The sequence below is a fragment of the Pleurodeles waltl genome, chromosome 3_1, assembly GCF_031143425.1.
Source record: "Pleurodeles waltl isolate 20211129_DDA chromosome 3_1, aPleWal1.hap1.20221129, whole genome shotgun sequence".
NCBI lineage: Eukaryota > Metazoa > Chordata > Amphibia > Caudata > Salamandridae > Pleurodeles > Pleurodeles waltl.
Genome location: NC_090440.1, coordinates 1,193,635,525 through 1,193,653,593, shown reverse-complemented (window position 1 = coordinate 1,193,653,593; position 18,069 = coordinate 1,193,635,525).

Sequence of the window (18,069 nt, the reverse complement as noted above, 5' to 3'; positions counted from 1 at the left end):
TGACAATCATCATCTAGTGGTCAATATAGTTGCAGAAGGAAATAAAGCAAGGGTGTAAGTAAATGCCATACACTTTATTGGCAGATTTAAAAAAGAGGCTACACTAAAACATAGCAGTACAAACTGACAGCCCCCACCAAGCAAAATCAGACAAAGTCCAGTTTCTGCAAGAGAAAGCTGTCAAACAGTTCCCCTTTGCAGAAAAGCAGAGTTTTCATCTGTCTTCCCTGCATGCAAATATAAGTTTTATACTGAAAGGCGATCTCACTCTTATTAATTGACACATACATTTTTCTATTTGTCCAGAAATAGATTATTCTAACTACATCATTCACCAAAGCCTAAAATAATCACCATCTCTCTCCCTCTCACTTTATTTCTCTTGCTCTCAATTTCTCTTTTTCAATCTCTTTTTCCCACAGACACACCGACTCAGACCGCTATGCACCCACTCACAACCCCACTCACACCCTCACACACCCATTCACAGATCCACTCAGACTCTCATACACAGATCAACTGAAACCCTCAAGCACTCACTCACAGACCCACACAGACATTGGCGCACCCACTGAGACACCGATACACCCACTCTCACACCAGAACAGACACTTACGCACCTACTCACAGACCCACTGACACTCTCACACAGCCACTGAAACCCTCATCTACTCACTCACAGACCCACACAGACACTGACACACCCACTAAGTCAAGTACGCACCCACTCTCACACCCAGAAAGACACTCGCACAGTCACTCTCACTACCACATACACCCCCTCACACCTATTCTCATACCCAGAGAGAAAGGCTGTGCCCAACTCCTGCCACGCACGGCCAAAGGGCTGTGTGCAGTGTGTGCTTGGGGGGCTAGGAGGGGTTGGCCATAGAATCTGGCCACAGACCAAAGGCTGTGCGCAGCGGTGGTTGGATTAACATATAGGGGTGATTCTAAGTCTTGCGGGCGGCGGAGGCCGCCCGCCAGACTTCCCCCTCCAAAATACCACTCTGCGGTCGAAAGACCGCTGAGGGTATTTTGGGTTTTGCACTGGGCTGGCGGGCGACCGCCAAAAGGCCGCCCGCCAGCCCAGTGCAAAACTACCTTCCCACGAGGACGCCGGCTCCGAATGGAGCCGGCGGAGTGGGAAGGTGCGACGGGTGCAGTGGCACCCGTCGCGAATTTCACTGTCTGCAATGCAGACAGTGAAATTCTTTGTGGGGCCCTCTTACGGGGGCCCCTGCAGTGCCCATGCCATTGGCATGGGCACTGCAGGGGCCCCCAGGGGCCCCACAACAACCGCCAGGAACAGGATGGCGGTATGGGCTGTCAGAATCCCCATGGCGGCGCAGCGAGCTGCGCCGCCATGGAGGATTCAAATGGGCAGCGGAAAACCGGCAGGAGACCGCCGGTTTTCCACTTCTGACCGTGGTCAAACCGCCGCGGTCAGAATGCCCAGCGGGGCACCGCCAGCCTGTTGGCGGTGCCCCCGTCATTTTAGCCCTGGCGGTCTTGGACCGCCAGGGTTAAAATGACCCCCATAGTAATGAAAATTACTTTACATTAGAAGAACCATAGAAATTCACTGAAAAAAACAAGCTTACAGGAACATTTTAGTTAGGCTTACATTTTAATGGTAAATACCATGGAAATTCACCAGTTATAGTTAGAGTTAGCTCAAGTAATTATAGCTCTTGCCGTAAGGTAACTATAACTCACGCCCTCACCATGCACTGTTAATTACCCCACAAATTTTGGCACTCATGATATCTTTGATAACATCATTGATTATATCATTATAATATCTGCAGTAAACTTTTTAACAAAGCAACTGCATTGCGAGGGAGCAAGTTACAGTTACCTTAGGGAACGAGTTATAGTTACCTGAGATAATTATAACTGGTGAATTGCTTTGGTTTAGTACGTTTAAAATGTGAGCCTAATGATAAAGTCCCTGTAACCTTTGTTTTTTTTTAATTGAATATATATATAATGCGCATTAGTATTAATTTATATTCCCAAAGTCAAACCATTCTAACTCTTACTATTCTGTCATACCCTTTTCCTAAATCAGGAAGAGCTGTGTGTTCCCTCTGGTTTCGGAACCCACGTTTGTAGCCAACAAAAACGGCCTCATTCATCCATTTCTCATGTTTGATGTACAGCACCAGTCCTACTTTATCTTTGTATATTGGGACATGTTGTGTCATGTATAACATTAGGATCAGGACAAGGCTCACAATGCAAAGCAAAAAATCTAGAATGGAACACCACAACATGCCAGGCCATTGGAACCCTGCCCACCCTGACTTGGATAATGCTTGCCTCCTTGCACCATGATGATAGTGTTTCTGTCTTGGGGCCATGTAGCCAAATCTGGACTGCAAAGCAATGGGATGCAATGGGGTTGTCAGAAGATAAACTCTTCACCTGACAGAGGGGTCAGGCATTGGGCATGTGAAACATCACCACATAGGAACATGCAGATAGCCAAGTGTACAATCACTTACAGGAAACTACATTGCACACAGCTGTCCTGATGTGCGGGTGAGAGCACACAGGTGTTACCTGCCATGGCAGAGGCCACACTAACTCCAGTTATGTACAAATTCACACTGGGGGGGGGGAATGCAAATGATGCAGCCCAGAGGACCATGTTTGTTTGTTCAAACAATAGATGGTATGTGAGCCCTGTGGGCCCCTGATAGTACTGTGCAAGGTAGGTGTTGCTGAGCATATTGGACTGGCACTCTGTCTGAATAGGGACACATTGCATACATGGAGGTGAGAAGGGACATGTGTACTACAAGGTATCCTTAATAATACACACGCACTGCTGGGTCTGATAGTGTCACATTTGTGTTGCAGTTGAGAAGGAATGACAGAAGAGGTCATAGATGTATGTGTTCCTACATGTGATGTGGACCTGTGTGAAGATGTATTCCATGTCTGTAGGGAGATGGAGAAAGAAATCTCCTATTAGGCTACATATGTCAGAGCAGGAGGATGTGAAACAGGGAATTGTGAAGTGACAGGAGGGGCTAGGATGCCACGTCTATGGGCAGGATTCATGGTTGATTGGAGGGTGAGACGTATGGCCAAGTTGTGTGGCAAAGCCAGGGTAGGTACACGTCACTGATTATCACAACTACTAACATGCAGGGTACAGCTTGGCACATAGTCCATGATTACAGGCAGCCATGTTGGGCAGTTGTAAGTGGTAACTCATATTGTAGGGCTTGGTGTCAAATGAAAGTCAATGTATGATCTGAGTTCCATCAGTGTGTGCGGGAAGTTAAGCCCCTGGTCCTAAATAAGGATTGCAAGAGGATTGCCAGAGGATTCAGTACACGTACAAGTGAGCAGGCTGAGTAAAATGATGTGTGATATTCTCAAGATACCCAACTCTGACAATGATGAAATGGGGTGAGTGTCAGTGCTAGCAATATATCTTGGCCTATCCACTCAGATTAGCAACACTGGCCATTGTTTTGAACTATGGAACCGACTGTGTGTGCAATCAAATCCGATGAGTATACATAAATAGCACAACCATGGTAAGTACATGATCTTACACTTTCCTGCAGTATAGCAAGCTTGCTAGCTGTATAGAGCAGTGTGGGTGTGTGACCAATATGAGCTATTAGCCACATGAATGCACAATGTACGTACAAGACAATATAACAAGGCAGACTGCCGTGGTGTTCTGTGTGTAAGGCAGACTGCGGGATCAAATTAAATATCTAGCCAAACCCATCACTTTCCCAGGAGCTTTGGCCTGGGTAGTGGCCTGAGGAAATGCATGGCACCCTGGTTACTTGGTGCAATGTGCACGGTAGTGCTGTCAATACCAGAAAACACATTCAGTACAGACATTATGAAAAAGAAAGCTAATCTCCAAGACAGATGTTGATCTTACTTCAACTTGCCAGCACCAGCATAGCATGCGAGCAAGCTGTGTATCTGTGCTGCAATGTGTGGTATTACACAAACAATCACCCAGGTCAATCAGTAATGTAGAAACAATGCACAGATACTGACATCTGAAAGGCAACTACAGTGCCTCTTGGCCTCATTACCTAGTAGTCCTATAGGTCCAACACATCAATGTTTACATGAAAGTGAATGAGTATAAATACTGCATGTCAGCCAGATTACTTATGTCAACACCAGCACAGATCACCATTGCCATATCTCCATTTTAGAGCAGGTAGAAACCAGCTGCCTGTCCTGGATGACCAGCCTGTTGGCAATGACATGCTGCCCCCCATGGACAAGGACACTCTTCAGCAAATCCTGAACTACATTGTAACACCTTCTCCAGCGATGAGAGTGGCTGACAGCATCGAAGGGTCTCCAGATGAACTGCCTACAACAGGACCTAGCCCATCTGCAGTCCCAGCCAAGCTAGTAGATGATAGATGAGGTGCTGATGGGGATGGAGATCATCGCAGGGACCCTAGAGTGAGTCCATAGGTGCCTCAATCCCTATAAGGATACCTCTGAGGCAAGAGGAGGCACCTACCCTCCAGTTGGAGCAGTCCCTGGCTGATATCACTGGTGTCATGAGGCAAAGGCAAGTACAACAGTGTTAATGGTGTGAAACCAGTGAGGTTGCCACCCAACTGGGGGCTTATTGCGTTATCTTTGAATCTATGGAGTGAAAGCAGGACTTCTATATTGCAACAAAGGGTGCTTTTCACCTTGACGTTATTGCCATGCAGGCAAGCCAGCAGGCCCTTCTCAGTGCTCTGCTGCCTTCCTTGTGGGCATAGGCAAAGATGCTGAGGACAGGGGAGCCACTTGTTTAGCGCCTGATGTGTATGTCTCAGATGACTCCTGCACAAACACCACCACCCTGAGGCAAGACCAACACATCAGAGGAGGAAGATGCAGGCTTCACAAATTTTCAGCAAAGAACTAGCCAGTAACATTTGTCTGTGACTCTTGGCCAGCTTCCCCTTGGACCTGTGTTAAGTATCATGCCATCACCATTGTCACCCGATACTGTCTCCTTTTTGAATTCACACCCATTAATCTGATACATTTGTCGACTGTCAATGAGGCCTACCTTTCCTTATGGCAATTTGAACCTCGACATCCCTGGAATACTCCTCTCCTCCACACGCCACATGGCATGTATCCCCGTGGACTCTGTCTGGACATCCTTTGGCTCTCAAGCAATGTTGGGGTTTTTGCTGTAAGAACTGCTACTGTGATTCAGGCTATGACCACACCTGTAAATTACTGCACTACCTGGAACCTGCATCTTGTATGTCTGTTGCAGATAAAATTAACTCGACCGTAGTGGATATGCAGACACAAAAGGCACTTCATGACATCTAAAGGGAATTGTGCTACATTGCCTATTATATTCTCTTGTTGGACAAGTTCATGCATCATGGACCTTCCCTGCCATGGCATTATGTTGCAAATCTCGTTGAACTACTGAATGTCATGGTGTGACAATAACCGTTGGTACCTTGCATGCAACACAGTGAATAGGCAAACTAGTCACACAAATGCAGGGCTACACAAATTGGGACGTGTGACGCAGGTGAGCCACTTACACATACTCACACATCCACAGATATTTAGCTCAGTTATCATGACTGTTGGAAAATTGGTTATTGGTATGGGCAGGTAAGTTCCTACACTTAGCAATAGGCCACCAACCCTCACTAGGTTCCGTTAGGTCTCAATAAATTAACCCCAGCTCAACCCTTGGTAGCTTGGCAACGAGCGACAAGGCTTAACTTAGGAGACAAAGCGTAAAGCATTCAAGTATCACAAAACAGTACTTAAATAAAACACAGGAAACAGTTTGAAAATTCAAAACCAATTTATAATAATAGGTAATATTTTTAGCTTTACAATGACACCAAAAGGAATAAATTCTGATAAAGGAAATGGTGATATGATTTTTTCAAGAATTTGGCCTTCATTATGACATTGGCGGTCTGCTCCGCCACCAGCGCCCTATCACCACAACACCGCCACTTCTATTACCAACTCATAATAGGTGTGGCGGTGTTGTGATGACGTGGCAGTGCAAGAGTGTAGGAGGCTGGCATGGCTTGTAGTGGGTACCAGAGGTACTTACACCTTGTGCCAGGTCCAGTTATCCCTTATTAGTGTAGAAGAGGTGTTTCTAGCAGCTTAGGCTGATAGAAGGTAGCTATGGCAAAGCAGCTTAGGCTAAACTAGGAGACATGTAAAGCTCCTACTATACCACTGGTGTTATATGCACAATATCATAAGAAAACACAATACACAGATATACTAAAAATAAAGGTACTTTATTTTTATGACAATATACCAAAAGTATCTCAGTGAGTACCCTCAGTATGAGGATGAGAAATATACACAAGATATATGTACACAAACCAAAATTATGCAGGTAATAGCAAAATAAAAGTAATGCAAGCAGTGTAAAGTTACAATAGATTGCAATAGGAGCGCATAGGTGTAGGGGCAACACAAACCATATACTCCAAAAGTGGAATGCGAACCACGAATGGACCCCAAACCTATGTGAGCTTGTAGAGGGTCGCTGGGACTTTAAGAAAACAGTGAGGGTTAGAAAAATTACCCACCCCAAGAACCTGAAAGGTAGGTGTAAAGTGCACCTACTACCCCCAGAGAGCACAGAAGTCGTGATAGGGGGATTCTGCTGGAAGAACAAACACCATCAATGCAACAACAGTGTATTTCCAGACCTGAGTACCTGTAAGACAAGGGGACCAAGTCCAATAGTCGCGACAGTGTCGAGAATGGGCAGGAGCCCAGGAAATGCCAGCTGAGGGTGCAAGGAAGCTGCCACCTGTTGGAAGAAGCTTGGTGTTCTGCAAGAAAGAAGAGGACTAGGAACTTCCCCTTTAGAGGGTGGATGTCCCACGTCATGAAGAAGCTTGCAGAGGAGTTCCCACGCAGAAAGACCACAAACAAGCCTTGCTAGCTGCATGGATCGCGGTTCGGGTTTTTGGATGCTGCTGTGGCCCAGGAGGGACCAGGATGTCGCCACTTGGATGAGGAGACAGAGGGGCCACCCAGCAAGTCAGGGAGCCCTCACAGAAGCAGGCAGCACCCACAGAAGTACCTGAACAGGCACTTAGAAGAAAGGTGAACCAGAGTCCACCCGAAGTCACAAAATGGAGTCCCACGACGCCGGAGGACAACTCAGAAGGTTGGGCACTGCAGGTTAGAGTGTCGGGGACCCAGGCTTGGCTGTGCATGAAGGAAATCCTGGAAGAGTGCACAGGAGCCGGAGCAGCTGCAAATCATGCGGTATCCAGCAATGCAGTCTAGCATGGGGAGGCAAGGACTTACCTCCACCAAACTTGGACTGAAGAGTCACTGGACTGTGGGAGTCACTTGGACAGAGTTGCTTAGTTCCAGGGACCACGCTCGTCATGCGGAGAGGGGACCCAGAGGACCAGTGATGCAGTCTTTTGTTGCCTGCGGTTGCAGGGGAAGATTCCGTCGACCCACTGGAGATTTCTTCAGAGCTCCTGGTGCAGAGAGGAGGCAGGCTACCCCCAGAGCATGCACCACATGGAAACAGTCGAGAAAGCCGGCAGGATGAAGCGATACAAGGTTGCTAGTAGTCGTCTTGCTACTTTGTTGCAGTTTTGCAGGCGTCCTGAGCAGTCAGCGGTCGATCCTTTGGCAGAAGGTGAAGAGGGAGATGCAGAGGAAATTTGATGAGCTCTTATCCAGATCTGGTGAGATCCCCAAAGCAGAGACCCTAAATAGCCAGAAAAGGAGGTTTGGCTACCTAGGAAGGAGGATTGGCTACCAAGAGAGGTAAGAGCCTATCAGAAGGAGCCTCTGACGTCACCTGCTGGCACTGGCCACTCAGAGCAGTCCAGTGTGCCACAAACACCTCTGTTTCCAAGATGGCAGAGGTCTGGGACACACTGGAGGAGCTCTGGGCACCTCCCCTGGGAGGTGCAGGTCAGGGGAGTGGTCACTCCCCTTTCCTTTGTCCACTTTCGCGCCAGAGCAGGGCTGGGGGATCCCTGAACCGGTGTAGACTGGCTTATGCAGAGATGGTCACCATCTGTGCCCATCAAAGCATTTCCAGAGGCTGGGGGAGGCTACTCCTCCCCAGCCTTCACACCTATTTCCAAAGGGAGAGGGTGTTACACCCTCTATCAGAGGAAGTCCTTTGTTCTGCCTTTCTGGGCCAGGGCTGCCTGGACCCCAGGAGGGCAGAAACCTGTCTGAGGGGTTGGCAGCAGCAGCAGCTGCAGTGGAGACCCCGGAAAGGCAGTTTGGCAGAGCCCGGGTTCTGTGCTAGAGACCCAAGGGATCATGGAATTGTCGCATTGGGGGGACAATTCCATGATCTTAGACATGTTACATGGCCATGTTTGGCGTTACCATTGTGACACTGTACATAGGTAGTGACCTATGTACAGTGCACGTGTGTAATGGTGTCCCCGCACTCACAAAGTTCAGGGAATTTGCCCTGAACGATGTGGGGGCACCTTGGCTAGTGCCAGGGTGCCCACACACTAAGTAACTTTGCACCCAACCTTCACCAGGTGAAGGTTAGACATATAGGTGACTTATAAGTGACTTAAGTGCAGTGGTAAATGGCTGTGAAATAACGTGGACGTTATTTCACTCAGGCTGCACTGGCAGGCCTGTGTAAGAATTGTCAGACCTCCCTATGGGGGGCAAAAGAAATGCTGCAGCCCATAGGGATCTCCTGGAACACCAATACCCTGGGTACCTCAGTACCATATACTAGGGAATTATATGGGTGTACCAGTATGCCAATGTGAATTGGTGGAATTGGTCACTAGCCTGTTAGTGACAAATTTGTAAAGCAGAGAGAGCATAACCACTGATGTTCTGGTTAGCAGAGCCTCAGTGAGACAGTTAGGCATCACACAGGGAACACATACAGGGCACATACTTATGAGCACTGGGGCCCTGCTTGGCAGGGTCCCAGTGACACATAGACTAAAACAACATATATACAGTGAAATATGGGGTAACATTCCAGGCCAGATGGTACTTTCCTACAAAGAGGAGCAGCCTCCATTGCACCGCCGATCACCAGTATGGCTGCTGGCGGCTCCCTGCCCACATTCGGGCAGAGAGCCACCAGCAGTCAGAATTTTGCAGTCGGATGACCGGCATCCTTTGCGGTTTTGTGGCTGGCGGGACTTCGGTGGTCTATGTCATAGACTGCCAAAGTCATAGTGATCCCCCTAATGTCGTTTTAGTGCTTAGAAACTAATAGCGCCAGTCTGGCCATCTGGTCACACCTCCACCGGGGCAAAGTCAAAGTTTAAGGCCGACGGCAATGGAGCCCTGGTCAGCTATAGCAAGTGGGAGGCCTCGGTCAAAAGTTTACCTTCAGACTTAGGCCCTCATTATAACAATGGCAGTAAAAACTGCCTACCGACGCGGCGACGGCCACCAAAAGACTGTCGCTGTGGCTACCAGCCGTCTGCCGTATTATGACCACAGCCGGATTTCGGCCAGAAGGATAGTGGAAATCTGGCTGTGGCCATGGCAGCGGATGGCGGTAAGGTGGCGCTGCTGTCACCAGCACCGCCACGCCAGCCGATCACCGCCGACTGTATTATGACCCATAATACGGCCTGGCGGTGTTCTGCTGGTGGACGCTGCTGGTGGCAGCAGCGCGCCGTCACGTCTCCTGCTGGAGGACCCCCTGACTACAGGTAATTTGGGTCTCCAACAGGGGCAGGGGGTAGGGGTATTGTGTGTGTGTGTGTGTGTATATTTGTGTGTTCGTGGATGCGGGCGTGTTTTGCATTTTGGATGCGAGTGTGCATGTATAAAGGTGTGAGTGCGTATGTGTTGTGTTTTGTGTCTGCGTGTATGTTTGAAAGTGTATGTGGATGTGTGTGACTGGATGTCTGCATGCATGGATGTTTGTGGGAAAGTGAGTGTATGTGTGTGTGTGTGTGTGAAGGGGCGTGAATGTAGAGGGGTGGGGGGAGCTTTGGAGAGGCAGAGGGTGTGGGGGGTAACTGGAGAGGGAGGGGGAGGGGGGACCCCTATCAGTGACAGGGAAGGAATTCCCAGTCACTGATAGTGCCTACCGCCATGGTTTTCATGGTGGTAAGGAAGCCACAAAAACCATGGTGGTAGGCGGGGTCCTAAATAATCCAGCGGGCCGCTGGGCTGGAGATAGATATCTCCAGCCCGACAGCTGTCACCGCCATGGCGTTGGAGTTGTAATGTCATAATAAGTACCGTCAGCCTGTTGGTGGTGCTTACTGCCATATTACCACCAACCGCAGGGGTCATAATGACCCCTTAGTCTTTTTTTTGAAGATTTTCTTCAGCAGGACCAAGTCGCAAGTCCGATCCAACCTCCTGGAGCCCTTCCTCAGATACGCGTCGCTGGAGCCCTCGGTGAAGAGTTTGGAGTTTGACGATTTTTCAAGATGAAAATCCTTCGACCGAGGCAAACATGAATCTTGATCCAACATCTCTGGAACCCTCTTCGGATACCCTGTGCGGGAGGTCCCGCTCAACTTCAGACGTTCAGACGTAGTCACTTTTTCAGAGATTTTCTTCACCGGGACAAACCTGCAAGTCAGGCCTGGTCGCGGTTGAGGCAATCTGGCTAGAGTTGCCGCGGCGGGTCGGTTCCTTTATGAAGCTTTTTTCAAAAAGTTCTCCAAACTTCTGGATTGTCTTCCAGAAGGTCTTTTAAGGTTCCTTTGGTGTCCACAGCTCTCCCCAAGGTTCCAGAAGCTCTGAGTTGCTCCTTGAGGGTGCGGACTACGACTCCCAGAATGCACCTGGCGCAAACTACAAATTAGCCACTGGACAGTGGTCAGCTGGTCAGTTTCTTCAGGAGTTGGTGCAGGGGACTCTAGTTAGCAATTTTTCACATGTAGCAAACAGGGAGTCCCTCCTTGAACCAGTTGAAGCCAGGAAAAGTCCTTCTTATGGTGAAGCCCAAGTCTGCAGCCAGTGCAGTCCTTCAGAGTGCAGTGTTCAGGTGCAGGTCAGGGGTCCAGCAAGGCAGTCCTTCTTCTTCTGATGTTCTTCCTTGTAGGGATCTGAGGTATGGGTGCAGCTCTGCCAGTTTTATCCTTGCTCCTGGGTGAAAAACACAGGGGTCCTAGTTCTCCAATCAGATACAGGGTCCTTTCCCCTGTGATGATCACTTCCTGGGAAGTATGGCAAAAATCAATCCCAAGAAGCAATATTCCTTAAAAATCCATCATGGCAGAAACTGATTTTTGGAGGTTACATCTGGCTGAGCCCACCCACTAGTGTGGCTAACCATCCTAAACACCCCCCTCTCCTAATCTAATAAATGGGGTACCTATTTGTCTGGGTTTGCAAGCTGTGAGGGAGGTGCTGGGTTGCTCTAAATGTCCTTCCCTGCCTTTGAAGACCAGTTTGGCAGCCCTCCCCTTCCTGCTTCTCCATCTGCTGAGGGGAGTTCTCCTCCCCCGGGCACATCTTTTTGTGTTCAGCACAGGCCACTTCAAACCTCATCGAGGCCAGGCTGCCAGAGGCTGGCCAATCAGAGAAGGGCACTACAGGGCTGAAGCTGGCAATTTTGTAGGTAGAGTTTAAAACTCTTTATCTGAACAAGTTATATTAAATCCAACAACTGTGAGTTGTGGAATTTATTATTACAAATAATTTGAAACCAAACTTGGGTTATCTGACACTTAAGGGGACTTTGTAAATTAAAATAAAGTCTCCCTATTTTAGCCTATGGAGGGCATTCACTACAATGAGGGAAAACAAATTTGGCTATTTTCCCTCACCAGAGCTTATAAACCATTTGTATAAGGTCCCTGCTTATAGTTACAGTGAACCCAACCCTAGGGTCACATAGGGCACACCTTAGGGGTGACTTTTATGTAAAAATAAGGTATTTTAAGACTTTAAGTACTTTTAATTCCAAAGTTGAATTTGCATATAACTTTAGTTTAAAAGCAGCCAGCAAGGCAGGCCTGCCTTTAAAAGGACACTGGGTACCTCAACAGTGCACGTACGGGGGTACTACCTATGCTGGGGTCCCTAAACCTACATGCCCTACCATTTATTAGGGACTTATAGGTAGGTTAATATTGCCAATTATAATTTGCCTAGTTTGCATATCCACTTTACACAGAGCACTTGGCCTGGGGCTGGTAAGCAGTACCCAGGACACAGCCAAGAGTCAGGAACCACCAGTATCTGTCCAAAAGGTCTGGGCGTGACCAGGGCAAAAAGGAAGACTTTCCTTTAATGACAATGGGGGTCATTACAATATTGGCGGTAAAATCCGCTTACCGCCGTGCAGAAGACCTCCAACACACCGCCGCGGCCGCGGAACTCTGCCACAGCCATTATGACCCACAGCTCGGAATCTGCCAAAATCTAGACACCCACACAAGTCCGAGACACCAAAGGTCAGTGATAAACTGGCGATAACAAAACCTCCACCGTCACGCCAACAGGAATACACCCACACTATCACAACCCACGAATCCACACGGCGGTCATTCAACCGCGGTATTCCATTGGCGGTACACACCGATGTGCTCAAAATACACACACATTTACAAAACACATCCACATTGGACAAATCAAAATACACACACCTGATACACATACACACACCACTCCCACACACCCAATACAATATAAAACACACACCCACAAACCCCTATGACAACAATTGCGACAGAAGGCCAGAGAGAGACACCACCAGAAACAACACTAGCATCCACAGGCACTCAACACCATCACTAACACAACATCCAAGCACCTCACACAACACACCTCTAAATATCACCCCACACATCACAACACACCCCACCCCACACATCACCCACACCACCCCTTGGCACCGCAAAGACACCCCAGGTTTTCTGAGGAGGAGCTCAGGGTCATGGTGGACGAAATCATCTGGGTAGAGCCACAGCTATTCGGATCACAGGTGCACACCCCAACATAGCTAGGAAGATGGAGCTATGGCGAAGAATCATGGACAGGGTCAACACAGTGGGACAGCACCCAAGAACACGGGATGACATCAGGAAGAGGTGGAACGACCTACGGGGGAAGGTGAGTTCCGTGGTCTCAAGACACCAGATTGCGGTTCAGAGGACTGGCGGCGGACCTCCATCTCCTCCCCCACAACTAACAACATGGGAGGAGCAGGTCTTCGCTATACTGCATCCAGAGGGCCTCGCAGGAGTAGCTGGATAATGGACTCTGGTAAGTCAAACCTTAAACTACCATATCCCCCACCCTACCTGCATGCTATCACCTACCCCCACCCTCGCCCTCACCCCCATCACTCCAACTCCTCACACATGTCCCACTATCACAAACCACACATCCCAAACCCAAGCCCTGCATGCAACACCAAAGCATGGACAACCATCACCAAAGCATGGCCACTGCACATACACATACACCCCCCTAAACCATTATCACAGAAGGTCCCACACAAGAATGGAAGCACTGGGGTACAGGGTCACCCACCCATTGCACAACTTGTCACATACAGATGCAATAATCATGCCTTTACACCCCTACAGGACCCCTACCCAATGTCACCGGACAGGAGGGTCCAGACATGTCCACCCCACCCACAGAAGAGGCCCACAGGGATGACAGCAGCTTTGTCCAACTGGATATAGATGACCAGCCGGGCCCATCGGGGTCCTCGGGACAGTCGGTTCCCCTCAGACAGGCACAGGCCACAGCAGACCTTCCCCCCTCTGGAAACACCAGCACAACACCCACCCAGCGGGCCCATACCTCTGTCCCCAGGACACGTCAAGCAGCAGTGTGTCCACCACTACAGGGAACTCAGGCTAACTCACCACCCCAAAAACAGCAGGGACCTGGGGGCAGTGGTAGTGGGCAAACGGTTCAGGGGACAGAAGCCCAGGAAAACAGGGGAACTGGGAGGGCTGCTGTGTGACAGGGGGAGGACAGGCCCAGGGAACCCACTCTCCACGAGGCCCTCTCCAACATCATGGGAGCCTACCACCATTCCCAGGAGACGATGGCAACGGTACTGGCCAAGTTTCAGGAGACCCAGTGGCTGCAGGAGGAACATTATTTGGAGTTCAGGGAGGAACTCAAATCCATCAATTCCACCCTGGGCACCATTGTAGGGGTGCTGAAGGAACTCTTCAACACCAGGAGGGACACTGTGGCACAAAAAGGGGCCCCTGCACTAGCCTGGATGATGAACTGCCCACCACCTCCGCCGGCGCTAGTGGACAGGAGGCACCGCCACAGGATCACAACACCAGCACCCCACCCCCAGCAGATGGAGAACCACCCCGCAAGCGGTCCCTGAGATCCGTGACAAAGACAGAGAACAATGCCAAGACCCCCTCCAAGAAATTAGGCCACCCTGATTGTTATCCTTCTGTCCCACTTTGTTACCCTGTCCATACTTAAACTGCCCTAGCTCCACTTCCTATTCCCCTTTTGGACAATGCACCTGTGAGACTAATAGACTGGACTCTGCCATGGACATTCCTCCACCATCACCCCTGACCATTTTACAACCCCCCCACTATTTGGCACTTAAATAAACACCCTTATATCACAAAACAATCTGGAGTCAGTCTCTGCTTTCGAAAATGTGTATTTGCAATAACTGTGGAAAAATGCTATATCCAATGTAATGTCAACATACCTATGTCACACAGCTCTAGTCCATGCGGATACAAAGCAGAGGTCACACAGTGGGACCCACATCTGTGAAATCGAAAGGGAAAGTGACAACTCAGTGTCCATACACTGGGTGAAAATGACAGACAGATGAGAGGTAAAAGAACTAAATCAGATGTAGCAGGCAGTGTTGTCTTTTTACCTGTGTCTCTCTGGAAGAATTGTTGGATCACCGTGTTCCTGTTGTCTATGTCCTCTTCTGCTTCCTCGTCTTCACTGTCCACAGGCTCCACACATGCCACAACACCTCCATCTGGGCCATCCTCCTGCAGAAAAGGCACCTGTCGTCACAAAGCCAAGTTGTGAAGCATACAGCAGGCTACGATGATCTGGCACACCTTCTTTGGTGAGTAGAATAGGGAACCACCTGTCATATGGAGACACCGGAACCTGGCCTTCAGGAGGCCAAAGGTACTCTCTATAAACCTCCTAGTTCGCCCATGGGCCTCATTGTAGCATTCCTCTGCCCTTGTCCTGGGATTCCTCACTGGGGTCAGTAGCCATGACAGGTTGGGGTAACCAGAGTCACCTGCAAATGTGGAGGGACAACTGTTAGACACACACTAACTCTTAGGGACATCCCCAGACCCAGACACCTAGTCACACTGTATTGGGTCCATGTCCTCACCTAATAGCCATACACGGTGCCTCTGGAGTTGCTCCATCACATAAGGGATGCTGCTATTCCTCAGAATGTAAGCGTCATGCACCGAGCCAGGAAACTTAGCATTTACATGGGAGATGTACTGGTCGGCCAAACACATCATCTGCACATTCATAGAATGGTAACTCTTCCGGTTTCTGTACACCTGTTCACTCCTGCGGGGGGACCAAGGCCACATGTGTCCCATCAATGGCACCTATGATGTTGGGGATATGTCCCAGGGCATAGAAGTCTCCTTTCACTGTAGGCAAATCCTCCACCTGAGGGAAAACGATGTAGCTGCACATGTGTTTCAGCAGGGCAGACAACACTTTGGACAACACGTTGGAGAACATAGGCTGGGACATCCCTGCTGCAATGGCCACTGTTGTTTGAAAAGACCCAATTGCTAGGAAATGGAGTACTGACAGCACCTGCACTTGAGGGGGGATTCCTGTGGTATGGCGGATAGCTGACATCAGGTCTGGCTCCAACTGGGCACACAGTTCCAGGATTGTGGTACGATCAAGTCTGTAGGTGACAATTACATGTCGCTCCTCCATTGTCGACAGGTCCACCAGCGGTCTGTACACCGGAGGATGCTGCCATCTCCTCACCTGCCCCAGCGGACGTGCTCTTTGGAGGAGAACAGCGATCAGAGGGTCAGCCAACACTGAGGTACGTAAACACAACTTCATAGGAAAATGTTTGAAAATCGACATATGGCTGTATTATTGTTTAAGCAAGGCCTAGATATGTGTGACGCAGTCAAAATTAAGGCCATGTGGCACCCTGAAATGGTGGCTGCCTGACCTGTAATGTGGGACAAGGGGATATAAGGTAACTGCGCTGGTGTTGTACACCGCCACGATAGGCGGTCGAAGACCGCGGCTCAATCCTGCATTAGTTAACATTGGACCCTATGGGTCCCAGGGGCCAATGACGATGTATGCCGGCGGTGACGGTACGCACCGCCACGGACGTCACCGCCATTTTCTCTCTGTTCAATCACTTGATACCTGATCTTCGACAGGAGACGACCTACACTGCAAGTGCTGCTGGGACCTCAGTCTGGAAGAGACAATGGCTCGTGTGTCTGGGGAAAGGGCCCCTGCCTTTAGCACAGAGGAGTTGGACAAACTAGTGGATGGGGTCCTCCCCCAGTACACGCTACTCTACAGTCCTCCAGACAAACAGGTGAGTACACTGTGCGCATGCTGTGTGGGCAATGCCTGTTTGGAGTTGTGTTGATGAAAGATGGGGGGGTGAGAATGATGCGTGCATGATACGACGGTGAGTGCATGTGCGTCATGGCAAGGGTAGGGATGCGGGCCAATGACTGTGACGGTGCGGACTGTTATATCTTTTTCTTTTCCCCTGTACTATTTCTGTAGGTCAGCGCCCGCCAGAAGAAGGATATTTGGCGTGCCATCGCCAAAGAAGTCCGGACCCTGGGGGTCCACCACAGACGGAGCACCCACCGCCGGAAAAGATGGGAGGACATTCGCCACTGGAGCAATAAGATGGCGGAGGCCCAGCTGGGGATGGCCTCCCAATGTGGGAGGGGTGCCCGTCTCACCATGACCCCCCTGATGTTCTGGATTCTGGCGGTGGCGTATTCAGAGTTGGATGGGTGCTTGAGGGCATCACAGCAGCCACAAGGGGGTGAGTGCACTCTCATTCTGCTGATTCAGCGTGCAGTGGAGGTGTCTGGGTGGGGGAGGTGAGCTGTGGGTTCCCTTAGGCCAGGGCGAGTTTAGTAGGCCAGGTCCCTTCTTAAGGCAGGCCCTGTGGCACCCCACCCCACCTGTGTTCAGAGCCAACTACACCTAGTCAGGCTCCTGTGACTTCCATGTGTGCAGCAATCAGGCATAGCCCTTGTAACCCATGTTCCCGTGATTAATTAGGGAACTCTAAGTGCACAGCATAGTGCAGGGTGCTTCTGTGTCTGTAGTGTCCACCAACGGTAGCGGTATTGGATGAACTCAACATGTCTTTCTTCTGTCTCCCCCCCACCTTTTGTGGTCTCCCTGTTCTTGTGTGCATTAGCATCATCAGGCGGAGGAGCAGTGCCACCGGAGCAGGAGGGAGCTGCATCCCACATGGCCTTGGAGGGCGACACAACGGAGTCAGAATTCACCAGTGGGACGGAGGTCGAGGGGAGCTCCACGGCGGGGACAGGAGCTGAGACCAGCGACACGGACTCCTCCTCTGATGGGATCTCCCTTGGGGTGGCGGGCCCCTCTGTGGCCCCCGCATAAACAGGTACAGCCACCACCCCCCCTACCAGCACCGCCCTCCCAGCAGCCCCTCAGCGTGTGCCCCGTGGCCGCTCACCCAGGTGGGTGGGCATCTCCTCCGCCCCAGGCACTTCAGCCCCTGCCCCGGTCAGCCCTGCTGCCCTCAGTGAGGAGGCCATTGACCTCCTCAGGTCCCTCACTGTTTGGCAGTCTACCATTTTGAATGCCATCCAGGGTGTAGAGAGGCAGTTGCAACAGACAAATGCATACCTGGAGGGCATTCATTCTGGTCAGGCAGCCCAACAGCGAGCTTTTCAGACTCTGGCCTCAGCACTGATGGCAGCCATTGTCCCTGTCTCTAGCCTTCCCCTCCAACATCCTCCACCCAGACCCAAACCCCTGTACCTCAGCCTATCCCAAGCACACCATCAGACCAGCATACACACACGTCAACACACAAGGTAAGCTCAGGCAAACATAAGCACC